Source organism: Dendropsophus ebraccatus, chromosome 4 (assembly GCF_027789765.1).
Source record: "Dendropsophus ebraccatus isolate aDenEbr1 chromosome 4, aDenEbr1.pat, whole genome shotgun sequence".
Classification (NCBI taxonomy): Eukaryota; Metazoa; Chordata; class Amphibia; order Anura; family Hylidae; genus Dendropsophus; species Dendropsophus ebraccatus.
In genome coordinates, this window is record NC_091457.1 from 60,279,448 (window position 1) to 60,297,702 (window position 18,255).

The window sequence follows — 18,255 nt, forward strand, 5'->3', positions numbered from 1 at the left end:
AAAAAGTGGTGATGGGGCCAACCTTACCTGGTGCCATTAGTTTTTGGCATATTCGTAGACAAAGCTTCATGAACAAATATTTTAGCTAATGGTGAAGAGTAAAGGGCTGCCATGGCTGTTAAAATGGAACCCTGGAAACCAATATTCCACAGCATCAAGAAGGCATACGACCAGTGAAGTGTATTGAACACCTTCTCAGCGTCTAATGCTAGAGCAAGCATGGGTGTGTCCGTCTGTTCTATGTGGTGAAATACATATAATAGACATAGATCATACAAATCAGTGAAATAGTGAAGTGAGAATGAGATACAAGCCATGTTGTTGACTGGGTATGAAAGGGAAACCTTGCTTGAAACTATGAATGGGAGAGGAGCCATGTTGGGGACTATGAACAAGAAAAGCACCATAATGGGGATCAGGAATGAGAGAGAGAACCAAGACAGATTAATAATGAGAAGGGAGTTCTTATAGGAAAAGGGAAAACAAGAAGAGCCATTCTGGGAACTAGAGAACGATAGAGGACCAATGCTGGGGACCAAGGAAGAATGAGATGGGGACCCTTGCTGAGCATGAGGAATGCATTAGTATTTGCTTTAATATATATATATATATATATATATATATATATATATATATATATATTTATATCACTTTAAGTTCAAAAAATATTAGATTTCCTATTTAAATAGTATACTGATGAGAAAGGAAAAATTAAAATATGACCTTTATTTACCTTATTTTAAAACATTTTTCTCAGTTCTTAAATCAGCAAATAATTTTTTCTTTTTTTCACTTATACAGTGGCCATCACCAGAACACCGTACACAAATTAATTCATTAGTTCATATTGCACTCATAAGGGTAATTGCACAGTCTTATTTTATATTGCACTTCTCACATCTATATCTTTGCACTTTTCCCGCAACCATGTGATGTGCATTGGCAATTGTAAGGTTCTTAGTTAGTTTTTAGTTCATATTGCACCTTAATATTAAATTGTAAAGTCCTCTTGGCTATATTGCACTCTTCTTTGGTGTATATTACACACTTCCTGCAACAGTATAGCATGTATTGCAATTTTTTAAGGTGCTTATTTTTGTATCCTTTATTTATTGTTCACACCACAATTTGTGTTCATTCTACATATAATATCATTCTGTGAGCTCAAAATATCACACTTTATTAGAATTTCAAAGAAGGTTTTTTGTACTTCCCTTTGTTTATTTACTTTTCTTTTTAGGGGTTCCTTCACACTCCATTCCGCTGGCCCAACGCGTTTCTTGAACCACTCATCATCAGGGACCGGTTGGTAGCTTCACAGGTACTCCATTGGTATATCCATATGCACAGCACTGGTGATGGCCGCTTACTGATTCCTATTTCTGAGCTTCTCTCTTATATCCCTTGAGGATCCTCCTCCCAGTTTGATTGATTGATAAAGTGGCCTATTCCCTCCTCTGGGTCCGGCCCACCTCATAGGCAACAAAGAGGTGATCACATGATCTCTTGTTTTCTTGACAGATGGCCTGAGACGCAATCTGCGTGTCAAGCCTCGCTACAGACTTTTCACCTGATCGGTAAATTTTCTTCCATCTTGAAGGCATTTGTCTTGTGTATTGCTAGGAGACCTGAGACGCTATCTGCGTGTCAAGCCTCCTCCTGAGTATTTGAACTAGCAGCGCAAGGTCAACATATCTCTCTCTTTTATCGGACACATACATATGAGATAAAGTCATTTAGGCCGTGCGGCTTCACAGTATTTAGCAGATAGGTCCACCGTGCCTCACATTGCAATAGTTTTTTATCATAGTTTCCCCGGAGCCGTGATCTCTCCACCACTTCTATTACTTGACATCTGAGAGATTCGTAATCACTCCGGTGTTTTTCAGCAAAATGCAGGGCTACAGGGGTCTCTCGTTGATTCCTTATATCTCCCACATGCTCGCTCAGTCTCTTTTTCAATGGTCTGAACGTCTTTCCCACATAATTTTGTGGGCATGGGCAGGTGAGCATATATACCACCCCACTCGTAGAGCAGTTGGAAAAGCTTCTTGTTTCATATGATTCTCCTGTGCTACTGCTTGTAAATATTTTGCCAGGAATTATATGTTTGAACATAGTACAGTTGTTACACTTGTAGGTTCCTGTCAATTTTGTTGATTTTGCATTGTGACTTTTACTTGTGAGTGGTAAGTAACTGTGGACCAACCGGTCCCTTAGATTACGTCCCTGTCTGAACGTGATCTGTGGGGTCTCTGATATCGCACTTGCGATAGTGGGATCTAATTGCAGCACCGGCCAATATTGCGTTAATATGGCTCTTATCTCCTCCGATTTTACATCATATGTCCCTATGATGTGAGGTTGCTGGTCATCTCCCATTTCTTTTTGTCCTATAGTAAGCAGTTCATTTCTATTCTTTTGTATCGCTTTCCAATAAGCCTGCCTGAGGACTTTCTTCGGGTACCCTCTTTCCATTAATCTGTTCTTCAGATCGCCAGCCTTAATTTTGAATTCTCCCAGACTCGAGCAATTGCGACGTAGGCGCAAGTATTGGCCAACAGGTATACGGGCTTTTAATGGCCGGGGATGACAGCTGTCCCATTGTAGTAGTGAATTTTTAGCTGTATCCTTTCGATGGACAGTAGTTTTAAGTTTCTTAGTAGACGCTACCTGTATATCTAGATCTAAAAAGACCATATGATGTTGATCAATGGTCTTTGTGAAACGTAGGCCCATTTCATTTATACTGAGCTCGTCAACAAATTGACAGAAGTCTTCAGGAGTAGAGGACCAAACCAGCAGCACATCATCTATGAATCTAATCCATAGCTGGATGTGCCTAGACCACCGCGTCATCTCCTCTCCGAAGACGACCATATCCTCCCACCAGCCGAGGTACAGATTTGCGTAAGTGGTCTAGGCACATCCAGCTATGGATTAGATTCATAGATGATGTGCTGCTGGCTTGGTCCTCTACTCCTGAAGACTTCTGTCAATTTGTTGACGAGCTCAATATAAATGAAATGGGCCTACGTTTCACAAAGACCATTGATCAACATCATATGGTCTTTTTAGATCTAGATATACAGGTAGCGTCTACTAAGAAACTAAAAACTACTGTCCATCGAAAGGATGCAGCTACAAATTCACTACTACAATGGGACAGCTGTCATCCCCGGCCTGACCCAGAGGAGGGAATAGGTCACTTTAGCAATCAATCAAACTGGGAGGAGGATCCTCAAGGGATATAAGAGAGAAGCTCAGAAATAGGAATCAGTGTGCGGCCATCACCAGTGCTGTGCATATGGATATACCAATGGAATACCTGTGAAGGTACCAACCGGCCCCTGATGATGAGTGGTTCAAGAAATGCGTTGGGCCAGCGGAATGGAGTGTGAAGGAACCCCTAAAAAGAAAAGTTAATAAACAAAGGGAAGTACAAAAAACCTTCTTTGAAATTCTAATAAAGTGTGATATTTTGAGCTCACAGAATGATATTATATGTGGAATGAACACAAATTGTGGTGTGAACAATAAATAAAGGATACAAAAATAAGCACCTTAAAAAATTGCAATACATGCTATACTGTTGCAGGAAGTGTGTAATATACACCAAAGAAGAGTGCAATATAGCCAAGGGGACTTTGCAATTTAATATTAAGGTGCAATATGAACTAAAAACTAACTAAGCACCTTACAATTGCCAATGCACATCACATGGTTGCGGGAAAAGTGCAAAGATATAGATATGAGAAGTGCAATATAAAATAAGACTGTGCAATGACCCTTATGAGTGCAATATGAACTAATGGATTAATTTGTGTACGGTGTTCTGGTGATGGCCACTGTATAAGTGAAAAAAAGAAAAAATAATTTGCTGATTCAAGAACTGAGAAAAATGTTTTAAAATAAGGTAAATAAAGGTTATTGGGTAATTATGAGCAACGGCACACAGTCATGTCCATTATCCCCTACCTGATATAGGTCGCTGTACCCTGTAGTCATTTGTACATTCCCCTGTTCTGAGCTTGCTACCTGGAGGATTGGGCAGGCGTGCACCTGTTAAGCTGTATTTATAGCTCAGCCCACAAGTTCTGGAGAATTCTAGCCTGTTCACCTTAGGTTATATATAGCCACCACCTCCATAAATCTGTGCTTAGTTGTTGGTGTATTTCAGTCAGCAAACCATGTCTGTGCTCCCTAGCTATCTGCCACTTCCTCGCTTCCTAGTGCCCTTCTAGCCATTTGGCCCTTGTTCCATCTCTAATTCTCAGCTCAGCTCCAGTCTGAACAGTGCCTTCTCATATTTTGAAGTGTGACCACAGTAGTTCCTTGATCCTGTACTTCTTCCTTGGACTCTGCTCCTTGAGGCTATGTTCACACTGTGTATGAATCCGTCCGTAGTGCGAACCGCGAATATACGCACGTAGTTTTGAGGTTGATGCGTTCGCTTGAAAGTATACTATATACGCCAGCACAGTGCACACTACGTATGAGCTTACGGCCGGATCGTATACGGCGCCGTGAAAAATGAACAAGACCATTGTTTGAGGACGGAAATGTTGAAACTCACAGCCGTGGATTTCCATGCGGTCCCGTACTAAGTACTTATTTCAGCCAAACTGAACTTGATTTTTCGATCCAAAAGGTTCTGTGTGGTTTACGGGCTGGGCGAAGATTTCCAAGTAAAGGACCTGCCTCAGATCGCTTCGAAACAAGCAAGGGAAGCACAGTAGTTTCAGCCGCATATGTATGGCAGCGTAAGAACTGCGGACGGAATTGTACGCAGTGTTAACATAGCCTGAAGAAGGAGCCACCCCCTCATGCCTGGTCCAACCGTTACACTATTGTTCTTAATAAAGATCATAATAATCGGTTGAAATACAATACAGTAAAAAATAATAATCAGAATAGTATACAGCATAGCTACACAAGGTTGTTCAAAACTTGAAGGTTCAAGTAAAGTATAAAAAGAAATGGGAAACAAACGCATAACAGGAGAAATAAATCAAGAACCAATGATGCACAGTAGACAGTATATTCAGCCAGCTCAGTACTATCACATCTTTCTAAATTAATTCCTTCCAGTCTTTTTGTGTTTAAAAATAAAAACATAAATGTGAAATAATGACATAGATGTAACAATTGTGGATCATATCTATCATCTCACTAATATAGATAAAATGTAGCAAGCAATAAACAAGGGCTGATTTTGCAGTTTGGCACATTATATACCCACAAGATAAGATAAAGTCACGCTAGTGCCAACTAGTAAGTAACACTGCATACGTAAAGTGAAATTATATTTTGCAATAATCACATCATCATTCACAGGAGTGAATCAATTTCACATTTAATTGCCTTTACATATTGTGCTGGTGTCAGCATGAAAGAGTCTTGTCTAACACTTTCCCTTCATGGGGACCATTATTTGCTCAGGTGCATATACCATACATAACCTATATGTTTACTTAGGGTGCTATAAAGACCAGTTTACTGGAATAAAATTCCACATTGGCATATACTCATGGCATGTACTATATAATCAGAGGCAAACAAAGAGTATATCAAACATCTTTATATATTCTTTAAAAACTGAACAGTAGATCTGAACAATTAAATTCATTAGTAAGTATATTACAGTACATGAAATCTAATACAGTAGGAGGCAAGTCCTCCCCTTACTTACTGGGCTTAGGTAAACAGGTCACACATATACTGTAGCTTCTCTGCTCCTGGTGGTGATTTAAAACCTAAAAACAGATTTCAGGGGTGACAAAAATACATTTAATCAGGTTCAGTGAATTCTATGGATCCCTAAGTGAAAAATATTGCATAATTAAAAAAAAATGCTATATACTTACCGCAGAAAGCTTTGTATGGCTACAGTATATTCACACAGTATTTAACAGCATGTGTTGCATAGCAAAGGACGCTGTTAAACTGCTGTCCGTCGGGCTGCATTCAGTACGTTCTTGCAGCCAATACCGCTGTATCGGCCGCAGGAACGTTCTTTTTTTTTAACAATTGACTAATTGACAGTTAACTAATCACTACAATGTAAAGTGCGTCCACTGGTCGACTTAACATTGTGTGAACAGCTTCTGTTTCTGGATGCTGTTCACTGAACAGCATCCTGAAATAATAGGCATGTACATTATTTTAACGCCCAGGCGGCATTGCATTGACTTCAATGCAATGTCGCCCCTGCAGTAAAGAATGGACGCTCATTCCATTACAATCAACGCCCGTTCTTTACACAAAAATAATGATGTGTGAACATAGTCTATTAGTGTTCTGATAAATTGTGGAAGTACAGTAGATGTAGAAGTCCTGAATTTAAATTGCTAAACCTTTTTTTTTTTTTACTTTTTATAATTTACCGCAAAAATGTTTTCTCCAGCTTCCATAAATCATTGTTGACCCAATGTTAAAAAGGACTTGTCATATTCTTCTGTGTACAATATAAGAAATTTGCTTTATAGTATGTAATTGTTCTATTTAAAAATATCCCCCTCCATATTATTACCTTACTTATTGCAATCATACTGCTAATGAACAAAACCTGCTTTACTGAGACCATGTGCACAATACCGCCACACCATGATGATGTCATCACCATATAGTGGCTAAATATTATTACTATACTGTTACTCAAGAAATTTGGTAACTTGGCCAATATTACCACTAACAACATGATACAAGGGACAAAAAATACCACCACATCCTGCCCACATATGATCTTTGTTCAATGATTGCATAATATCACTAATACTGCTTCTGGATAAAAAGCACTATAAAAAGAACAACAATATCACAATGCCGTGCCTGTATAGTACTAGATAACAGCTCTACATAGGCTCTGTAGACCATATAAGTGATTTTATCGCTGCAGTGAAATCTTCTCTGATCATAGTAGTTCTCTTTATTCTCTTCACTGTCTTCATCTCTATCTAACCCAAACAGCCATAAAGACTTTTGATGGTCCTGATTTTGCAAAGCTTATAAGATATCTGGTAGGAAAAGGACAATAGGGGATACGAAAGATATTAATGGGAAGAGGGGACAAGGCACAATAAAGCATCTTGTAGGTCAGTGCTTCTCAAACTCTTTCTACTGGAACCTCACCCAACAGACCAAGGCAATGCCTGGGCCTCACCAGACTGACTAAGAAGGTGCCTGGGCCTCATCATCTGTGGTGAAAGTCCATTTAAAAGTCGAAAATAATGCTAGGGCTACCTTTTACCCCTCTCGCAAGCTGTAGATAATAAAGCAAGTATCAAATATATTAATAATGTTGCTAAAGTGGAGATTTTTGAAAACAGCAAAAAGACTGTGCAGATTATAGTTACTTTTGTAAAAAAAAAAACTGGCTCCCTAGCTGGGCCTTATCAACAACTAGGAGGCGCCTCACTGGTGAGGCCCGCCTCACAGTTTGAGAAGCACTGTTGTAGGCAATGCCAGCAAGGACACTAAGGCTAAGTTCACACAGTTAGAGGATCACGGCAGGAGGTCCCGACAGGCGAAAGAACCAGGGATCGAAGGTGCTACACGGCTGGTCCTATACTGCTCCCCGAAGGATGATAGGAGGTGTAGTTGGCAGGAAAAACAAGTTTATTCACCACAGTATCATGCTATGTGCACCTGCCGATGTTCTCTGTCTTTCTAGCTCTAGGTTTACACAGTGTTATTGCTGTAAGTCCCTGCTATAAAACATATATACTGCAGAGCATGAACACAGCATCAAATCTGCACCATCAAATCTGCTGTGAATCTGCAGCAGATCCGCAGCAGATTTGACAGTGTGGATTTGATGCTGTGTTCATTAATTTAGTCAAATCTGCTGCGGATCTGCTGCAGAAAATCTGCTGCAATATGATACGTGTGAAGCTACCCTAATGCTGAGTGCTCAATTTAAGAAAAGATAAGATAATCCTTTAATAGTCTGATCTCTGATCTATCATTCACTCCCTATATTCAAGCTCTTGCACGCTCCTGTCATCTTCATCTCAAAAACATATCCAGAATCCGCCCATTTCTCACCACTGACACAGCTCAGACTCTGACTGTCACCCTGATCCATTCCTTTCTTGACTACTGTAACTCCCTATTAATCAGTCTTCCTTTCTCTAAGCTCTCCCCTCTCCAGTCTATCCTGAACGCAGCAAGACTTTTCTTCCCCTCCAGATGTTATACTGATGTCTCCCCCCTTGTGCCAGTCACTGCATTGGTTACCTATTAAATACAGAATACAGTTCAAACTCCTCACCCTTACCCATAAAGCTCTCCACAACTCTGCCCCTCCATAAATCTCCCTCATCTCCAACTACCATCCTTCCCGTGCTCTGTGTTCTGCTAATGACCTTACATTAACATCCTCCATAATCAGAAACTGTCACTCCCGCCTCAAAGACTTCTCTCGTGCTGCACCAGTTCTCTGGAACTCCCTACCCAAAGGGCTCAGACTAATCTCCAACACCCCCAGTTTCAAGCGTGCTTTGAAGACCCATCTCTTCAGGTGCACTTATAACACTTCCTAATCTCGTCTCCCTCTCTGTTATCCCTTCTGCATATAACCTCTTTGGTGCCATCTACTTTGCACTTGCTACCTCAGCTCAGAAAATGGCGTGTGACTGGCTCGCCCAATCACCTATAGGCACTTTAAGATTCTTTATACAATGTCACCCCCAGTCACCCTAGTCTGTACGCTCTCGAGAGCAGATCTCTAATTCTGTATTTTTAATTTTATTTATTAATTGTGCAATTTAATTCAATTGTGTTTAATTTATTAATTGTATAATTTAATTTAAATATAAACTGTATTGTATTTATATATTTAAATAAGCGCCGCAGAATCTGTTGGTGCTGTACAAATAAATATTATTATAATATTATTATTATTATTATTAACCCCTTAATGACATCGGGCGTAAGTATAAGCCCCTGCAGGGTGGGCTTTAACGCAAACGGGCGTATACTTATGCCCGATGTTTCCCCGATCGCTGTGTATTCACACACAGCGGTCGGGGAAGATGGCCTGCTATAATGTATAGCAGGCCATCTCTGCTCGTCGGCATGGGGGGTGATGAACCCATCCCGTGACGAGGATCGCTGCTATATGCTGATCAATACAGATCAGCATATAGCAGCTAAAAACAGCTTTCCGGGTCATCGGTGACCCGGTGACCTGGAAAGCAATGGCGATTGGTGCTGTCCGAGATAGCACAAATCGCCATTAGTGTACTGGGGAAAGATGGCGCCGATGCCACCCCCACGATCGCCGTGATAGGCCGGCCAGTACCGTCCGGCCCATCATGGCGATCACACTGTAAAAAAAACAGTATTGTCGGGTTCTGCACCCCTCAGCTAGGTAGCTGAGGGGTGCAGAACAGGTGTGTGTGGTGCAGGTGTACCATACTCACCTGATTTGGGCGTCCGGAGCGAAGATCTGCGGTCCGCGCCGTCCTCGCGTCTTCTTCGCTTCACTTCCGGGTTCGGTCGTCCAGCGTCGGAAATCTTCGGAAACGCTCGGGTCCTCGGGTTCGGTGGGTCTCGGCAATCTCCGGCAGCGTCGCTCTACTGTCCCCTAGCGGCTGATCAGTGAATATCATTCTTTGGGTTAAAAAGATTATTTATTTTTTTTCCCCCAATTTTTTTCTTTTTCTTTTTTTACGCCCTAACGCCGCTGAGTGCTGATCAGCATCGCACGTAAGTGCGCCGCTGATCAGCAACTCCTCCTTTTTGGCGTAGGGGTGTTTCCCCCCCCCCTATATCCTACCGCCACTGTCTGCTGATAAGTACCGCACATAAGTGCGGCATTTATCAGCAGCTCCTTTCTTGGCGTAGGGATATTTTTTCTTACTGTCAAAAAAACACGTAAAAAAACTAAACTACACCACACTACATGGAATAAAGTTTTACACTACACCACTACACATTTACATACCCCATATACTAATCCCCGTATAAAGATGGCCCCCAGGGTGTTTTCGGCATCGGACGCATATGTTATTATTGCCTCCGACACCGAAACAGCCAGTGAGGATGAATGGGGGGATCCTTCTTTCCTCCATTCATCCTCATCATCTAGTGACGTGTCTGAGGGGTAGCGTAGCGTATGCTGGCCCCCAGACACGTCTCTCCCGCCAGTACCGTCCCAATAAGAGATGACGGTATGGCGTGAAATTCTACATACTCTGTAAGTGTACCTCAGGGTACACTTACAGATCCAGGGTACGTGCACACTGCGGAATGGCGAAGGATAACCCTTTGTGCATTCCGCAGCTGGCACCCGCCGGCGGACTGATGGAGGCGCGCGTCTCCACCCGTGTCATAGACTCCATTCTATGCACGGGCAGATTCCGTCCGTGCATACAATGGAGTGTGACACGAGCGCCGGCGGGTGCCAGCTGCGGAATGCACAAAGGGTTATCCTTCGCCATTCCGCAGTGTGCACGTACCCTTAGAGTGTATGAAGGAAGGGACACCCAAATCCAGCCCCCAGATGCCCCCCCCCATCCTCCGAGTTAGTGGGGAGATCATTCGGGAACTGATCTTCCCACTGCTGGATAAAGGTTACCACCCGTACAGGGATAACTTTTATACCAGCACCCCCTCTTCTGGTCCGTCGCTGCCAGAGCTACTGTAGCTTGCGGAACGATCCAAAAATATCAGAAGCCGTAATAGAGCCCTAATATTTAGCAGCCATGGAGCGGACCCAGCGCTTCTGGATATGAAGGACCCAGTATCGCACCAGGGCAACATTTTCCAGGTGATGTCCGCCACACTGGAAAACAGGAAACCCCAGAAGAAGTGCAGAGTGTGGCGTAACAGGGGGATCAGGAAGGACACCATTTTCCAGTGTGACACCTGTCCTGATCCCCCCGACCTCTGCATACTGGATCGCTTCAAGGCGTACCACACGTCATTGGGGTTCTACATTATCTAAATTCTGTCCCTTATTCCTATTTCAGGGTCACGTTGATCCAGGGATTATTCTGATCGCCATTATGGAGTAGGGAAGGAATTTTTTCCCAGTGATGAGGCTACTGTCGTCTGCCTCACAAGGGTTTTTTGCCTTCTTCTGAATCAACACAGGTTGAATTTGATGGACTCCTGTCATTTTCAACCTTATAAACTGATAATTGGCCTAATACCCCCAAATAAACTAATAATTGTCCCTTTTCCCCAGCTAAATAGGTATGGCCGCCATTCCCATTAGAGGATACCATGATGCAATTACAAAGCCTCTGTGCGGCCAGGACAGTAGACACTCCCCACAAGTGACCCCATTCTGGAAACTACAACCCATAAGGAATCTAACGAGGGGGGCAGTGGGGATATGGCCCCCTGGTGACGGCCACATTTGGGCTGTGAAAATAAAAAAATTTTATTTTTTTATTTTCATGGCACATGTTCCACTTATGTGCCCGTCACCAGTGGGGTCCATATGCTCACTGTACACCTTGTTGGATTCCTTATGGGGTGTAGTTTCCAGAATGGGGTCACTTGCGGGGGGTTTCTACTGTCCTGGCAACACAGGAGCTTTTTAATTGCGACGTGGCCTCCATCCTCCATTCCAGCCTCTAAATGGCTCTCTGTCCCTTTGGTGGCTTGCCCTCTGCCCATATGGCACATTATATCCACATGTGGGGTATTTTAGTACTCAGGGGAAATAACCCTACACGTTTTGTGTTCACTTTCTTTTTTAACCCCTTGTGGAAAAGGAAAAAATCAAGGCTAGACCAACATTTAGTGTAAAAAATGTTTAATTTTTACACTAAATCATTGATCTTGTCTTGATTTTTTCATTTTCACAAGGGGATAAAAGATAAAAAAAACACTAAATGTGTAGAGCAATTTCCCCTGAGTACGGAAATACCCGACATGTGGACATAAAGCACCATCCGGGTGCAGGGTAAGCCTCCAAAGGGAAGGAGCGCTATTTGGTTTTTGGAGGCTGGATTTGGCTGGAATGGATTTCGAGGGCCATGTTGCATCTAAAAGGCCCCTGTGTTGCCAAGACAGTTGAACCCCCCACAAGTGACCCCATTATGGAAACTACAGCCCTCAGGGAATGTAACAAGGGGTGTAGTGAGCATATGGACCCCACCGGTGACGGGCACAAATGTGGAACAATATGGCGTGAAAATGAAATATTACATTTTTTACACTATAATGTTGGTTTAGCCTTAAATTTTTCATTTTCACAAGAGGTTAAAAGAGAAAAAAACACACAAAATGTGTAGAGCAAGTCCCCCTGAGTCCGTAAATACCCCACATGTGGACATAAAGCGCCATATGGGCGCAGGGCAAGCCTCCGAAGGGTAAGAGCGCCATTTGGATTTTGCAGGCTGGATGTGGCCAGAATGGATGATGAACGCCATGTCGCATTTACAGAGCCCTCTAGCTGCAAAAACACTGGAAACCCCCCACAAGTGACCCCATTCTGGAAACTACACCCCTCAAGGAATCTAACAAGGGGTGCAGTGAGGATATGGACCCCTTGATGACGGCCACATTTGTATGAAATTTTTCCCTTTCACATCACATTGTTCCACATTTGTGCCCATCACCAGTGGGGTCCATATGCTTACTGAACCCCTTATTAGATTCCTTGAGGGGTGTAGTTTCCAGAATGGGGTCACTTGTGGGGGGTTTCCAGTGTTTTGGCAGCACGAGGGCTCTGTAAATGCGACATGACCCTTGAAATCCATTCCAGTAAAATCCAACTTGCAAAGGCCAATTGGCGCTCCTTCCCTTTGGAGGCTTGTCCTGCGCCCGCTTGGCAATTTATTTCCACATGTTGGGTATTTCTGTACTCAGGAGAAACTGCGCTACATGTTTGGTGTTTTTTTTTTCTTTTATCCCCTTGTAAAAATGAAAAATTAATGCTAGAACAACATTTTAGTGTAAAAAATAGAATTTTTCCTTTTTTACACCACATTGTTCTGAAAATCTGTGAAGCACCTGTGGGGTCCAAATGCTCACCGCACCCCTTGTTACATTCCTTGAGGGGTGCAAGTTTTTAAAGGCGTCCCTTTAGGGGTGTTTTTTAGGTTTTGGCACCCCAGAGCCTCTGCCAACCTGAAGTGGTACGGTCAAAAATGACCAAATATAACGAAGGCGTTGAAATTCACTAGGCGCTCCCTTATATCTGAGGGTTGTGGTTGCGTCAAATAGCGCAATAGGGCCACATATGGAGTATTTCTATAAACTGCAGAAACTGCATTTTTCTGCTAATAGGTTTATCATTATGAAAGATATTGGATTACAATAAAATCTCTGCACAGAAAATTAAAATTTTCTAATTTCTTATACACTTTGCTTTTATTTCTGTGACTCCCCTAAAGGGTTAAAAAACTTTCTGGATGTGCTTTTGCAGAGTTTGGGAGGTGCAGTTTCTGAAATGGGGTGCTTTGTGGGGCTTTCTAACATACAGGCCCCTCAAATACACTTTGAACCTGAACAGGTCCCTAAAAATATCTGATTGTGAAATTTTACAGAAAATTTGGAAAATTGCTGCTAATGTTTTAAGCTTCCTATTGTCTAAAAAAAATGAAATATAGTTTAATAAATGCCGCCAACATAAAGTAGACATGTTGCTAATGCTATTTAATATATAATTTATGTGGCATAACCATTTTCTGTATAAGCAGAAAGGTTTCAAAGTTGGAAAAATGCATTTCTTCACAATTTTTCACGTTATTTTGGTGTTTTTCATAAAGATTTGTTATGAGTATCGACTCCATTTTACCAGAAATGTAAAGTACAATATGTCATGAGAAAACAATCTCAGAATCAGACGGATAGGTAAAAGCATCCCGAAGTTATTAATGAATAAAGTGACACTGGTCATTTTCATAAAATTTGTCTCTGTTCTTAAGGCCATTTCAGGCGCTGTCCTTAAGGGCTTAATAATCCCACCCTGGGGAAATTCAGTGTGGTACAGCAGCATAGATAATACACATACAAGAAGATCCAAGGTAAAGGCAACACAGTGACAGTAGGTACAGGTAAAAAAAAAAGTTAAGCATAAGTAAAGTAAAAGTAAAGTAGTTGAGTGTGTAAAGTAAGTTTACTGTGTATAAGTAAAATTGATAACCAGTTGCTCTGTTTCATAGGTGTGCTTCTATATAGTTGGCTTAATTGTACAGCTACAGTATCTAGTATATTCTTGGGATATCAGTGGCATAAAGTGACATCTTTGAACCCATTAGTATTTATCAGAGTTTCAACCTGTATCATAATGGAAAGCTCATTTTACAGTTGTGATAGTTGTCAGTAGACACTGTCTACCCATCTTGTAGTCAAACAAATCAGCTGAGATCTCATAATGCTTTAGAACAGTATAAGATTAAAAGAACATTTCCTGGTGGAGATTTAACACTACTTACGCTATGTTCACACGTCGTATGAGACCGGCCGTTCCGTGACCCCAGCTGGGTCACAGAACAGCCGGTCTCTGCACGGATCATTCCGGCCGGTACTTAAGTACCGCACCCGCATCAGAGCTTCCCATAGCACACAGTGAAGCAAGCGGCCGAAGCCGCTTGCTTCTCTGTGTGAACTGACAGGTCTTTCTGCGGCCGGAATTCACTGAATTACGGCCGCAGAAAACTGACGTTAGTTATTTGCGGCGGCGTATGGGATCCCGGCCAGAGCGTATATGATGTGTGTACGCTCCGGCGGGATCCCATTAAATATAAGGCATTGTTCCACAGCGGTAAAAGTACGGCCGTTGTTGCCATCGGCAACAACGGCCATAGTTTTACGTAGTGTGAACATAGCCTGAAGCTACATATTACCATTTCAGGATTAGTGCAAACATAGGTCCAAATTTACTGTAGTAAATGTGCCAAAATTCTGACAGGATTTGCTTAAAAAAACCTTTCTTACGTCACTTGTGCCACATTGACTATGAGTTATAGACACCTTTTGGCCCCTTTTTACAGTAGGTCCAACAACTTCTGCTGCCTAGATTTCCCAGGGTCTCTGGGTGTAACACCCTGCCACCTGCCATGTTTGGAGTATGCTCAGCTCCTAAGTCTGAACTATATTTCCCAGCACGTATCCAAAAAACATGTACAGCAGTGTTCCCTGTCCTTATTTATAGAGATATAGCTAGATACATATGGTTGTGGCTTGCATAGTACTGCCACCAAGCCTTATTCACGATAAATAAATAAATAAAAACATTTCCTTGCTCTTTCTATTTGATTTTCTTAAAAAGTAAGATGTTCTTTTTTTCCAAGGACAGATTTAATGAACTGATTTATGAATCACACATACCCATGCCAAGAACATGACATTCAATTATTGTGTCGAGTGACCACACAGCTATTTTCTCAAGTTCAACATAATAATAATAAATTTTTAACATTATCTTTTGTATAAAGTGCTCTACATAGACAGCTTTTAAAGCCTGAAAAGTCAAGTGTTTAATCAAAACATGCCGTTTATCACACTTTTTATATATTTTCCTCCCTTTTATTTTAATACAATTTCTATAGCAACAGACGTTTTCTTGGAAATAATTTTGTGAGTAGCTTATAAGTTGAATGGGACTGGGAGAATGGTTATATGAACTTGGCATGAGTCTCTAGAAGTTAGTGAGTGTAGCTAGTGCACATTAAAAAGATTTGGCTAGAGGGTTGTGTAATTATACACAAGGGGAGTAGAGAGGCTTCATACGGCAACTGGAAGCCTGAGTGTTTAACTGACACATATTTGGTTGCTTGGAACGTGCTGCTGAGTTTATGCATGCAGTTACTTTCTCTTCCATTCATTTCTATACCACAGAAAAAAGCAATCAGTGTTTATAGGAGTGCAGGAGGCATAAGAAAATATGCTACATGCAGCCAGCAATTCTTTAAGAACATTCTTCTCCGCTCACCTATATACATGCAGAAACATTACACCAAAAATGTGACCAAGAAACACAAACGTTTCAATGTTCTATTTCATCCAAAACATTTTATTCAGTGACGTATGAAACTGTAATAAGGAATGAATGACTCATTCGTGTCTATTACGGCACAGTTGCGGAGGCCAAAAAAGTAGTTACACAGATGTAGCTGAGCTGAGTTTGTCAGTTAACTCTTGTGGGCTGTATCAGCTCTCAGAGATGGACATTACGCACATGGCAGAGTTGTATGTACTAAATCTATATCAAGGCACATAATGCCCTGCTGCATGTTACTATAGAGCCATAGAAACCCATATGTACAGCTGTATGTCGACTCAACATACCCAGAGATGTATGGTGTGTGGTAACCACCAACATGATCTCCTGATCATGCCCTCCGGGACCCTTTTTATCACAATTGAGGGGGTGAGGGAGAACAATAAAAGAATAAAATCTAGTGCTGCCATCCGCACCCCACGGCATATACATGGCGTTACAAATAGAACATTGATAACTTTTGATGTAAAGTGCAAAATTACAAGTATCCTATTAATTAGAACACTGAAAAAAGTGAAAGGGGGGGGATACACACACACACACACACACACACATAGCATCCTTAGAAAGAGGAGCCTTGACTGCAGTAATTCAGAGCCAAACAGAAGTTCCATCTGTGTACAATATATTTGTACTGATGTCAGCACTGAACATAAAGCTGAATCCTGGTGACTTGTCTTATTGTATATAGTGGAAAATCTTCTTGCATAAATTGTGTTGGACTCTTTGCATTAGTAAATAAACGTGTTATAAAGACTAGGCAGGTGTTCAATCCAGATGTAAATGGAAAGAGTCCAGATCATCAAATTCTCGCTAGTCTTAAAAGTATTAAGTATTCATACTTAGCTACTTAGCTATGCGATGCAGAGTTTGTGGCTGTGGATCTGGCAGTGGTGGGGGAGCAGGACAGGTAAGTATACATTACTGACCCCCCCCCCCCCCAGCACCAGCAGCATGGCTAAGTTTGAATTTTTCTAGGTCAACCCCTAAATGTCATTTGCTAAATGTCATTTTATATCCCAGCTATTATAACCAATATCAGTTTTGCATGTTAAAGGGGTACTCCGGTGATCATGAAAAAAAATATATATATTCATAGATCTGTAGGGTGTGTCATTATATTGTCTTGTTGTGTTATTTTTTTTAAAACTCCCCTTTGCAGCCCCCATGTACCTACATTGATTCAATCAAAAACTTATCTGCTTCCTGTTTCATCAACATCTCCAGTCATGCGCTCACTCTGACTCTTTATATTCCCCTCTGGCTGTCAAGACGCTCTAGGAGACCCCTGGCCTCTCTATGGTCCCCTCTGTTTCTCCTCACTGCCCTACCTCATAACCAACTGCCAATCCTGTTGCTAAGCAACATGGTTTGTGTGTAAAGATTGTCCTCACAGAAAAGCAGAAAAAACCCTGCTGACCTGGTCATGTTGTAAATACATATCTGTAGTTTTACCATGCAGGAATAGTTGTGCTCACCTCCACTGCCTCAGCAACCTTCCCACCCCCGCAAATACTCAACCCCCCCCCCCCCCCTCCACCCTCCACCCTCCACCCTCCACCCCCAGTGCGTCTTGGCAACTCTATAGTATGGAGAGGGGTATTTCACTACTGGCTTCGTAGCTACAAATCCCAGTATGACCTGGTGACATTACATGATGGGAGTAGTAGTTATGCAACCAGAAGAGCTTCAGGTGGCGGAACTACAACTCCCACCATGTACCATCACCACAAGATGAGGATGGGGCTTGCAGGGTTGAAACCAGGGGAGCTCCAAGTTGCACAACTACAACTCCCATCCTCATGTTGTGATGACACTACAAGATGGGAGTTGAAGTTCTCCTGGGTGCATTAGTACAGCTACTATCATGTACCATCACCACATGAGGATGGGGCTTGTAGGTATGCAACCAGGAGAGCTCCAAGTTGCTCAACTACAACTCCCATCTTGTACTGTCACCACAACATGATGATGGGTCTAGTAGTTATTCAACTTGGAGTGCTCACGGGTTGAAGAACTACAACTCCCATCTTGCACCGCCACCACAATATGAGGATAGGAATTGCAGTGATTCAACCAGGGGAAATCCAAGTTGCAAAACTTCAGCTCCCATTATCCTGATGTAGGGACAATACTCTATAGGTATTGTAGTTTCCCAACTTTGATCTCTCCTGGTTGCATAACTAAAAGCCCCATCCTCATCTTGTTGTGACATTACAAGATGGGAGTGGCAGTTCAGCCACCTTTAGATCTCCTGGTTGCATAACTACAACTCCCATCATGTAATG

At 42.0% G+C, this 18,255-nt stretch overlaps 1 long non-coding RNA gene across 2 annotated transcripts in view; it reads right to left on the reverse strand.

The window, feature by feature from the left end:
• The window catches only part of LOC138789675 (uncharacterized), a 28,974-nt gene extending 11,749 nt beyond the window's left edge, over positions 1-17,225 (reverse strand). For both annotated transcript variants that reach the window (XR_011362755.1, XR_011362756.1), the window contains exons 1-2: positions 17,145-17,225; positions 5,693-5,756 (exon numbers count right to left, since the gene is read on the reverse strand). This is a non-coding gene — a long non-coding RNA (uncharacterized lncRNA). The remainder of the gene's footprint in view (positions 1-5,692; positions 5,757-17,144) is intronic.
• Between the last annotated feature and the right edge of the window lie 1,030 nt (positions 17,226-18,255).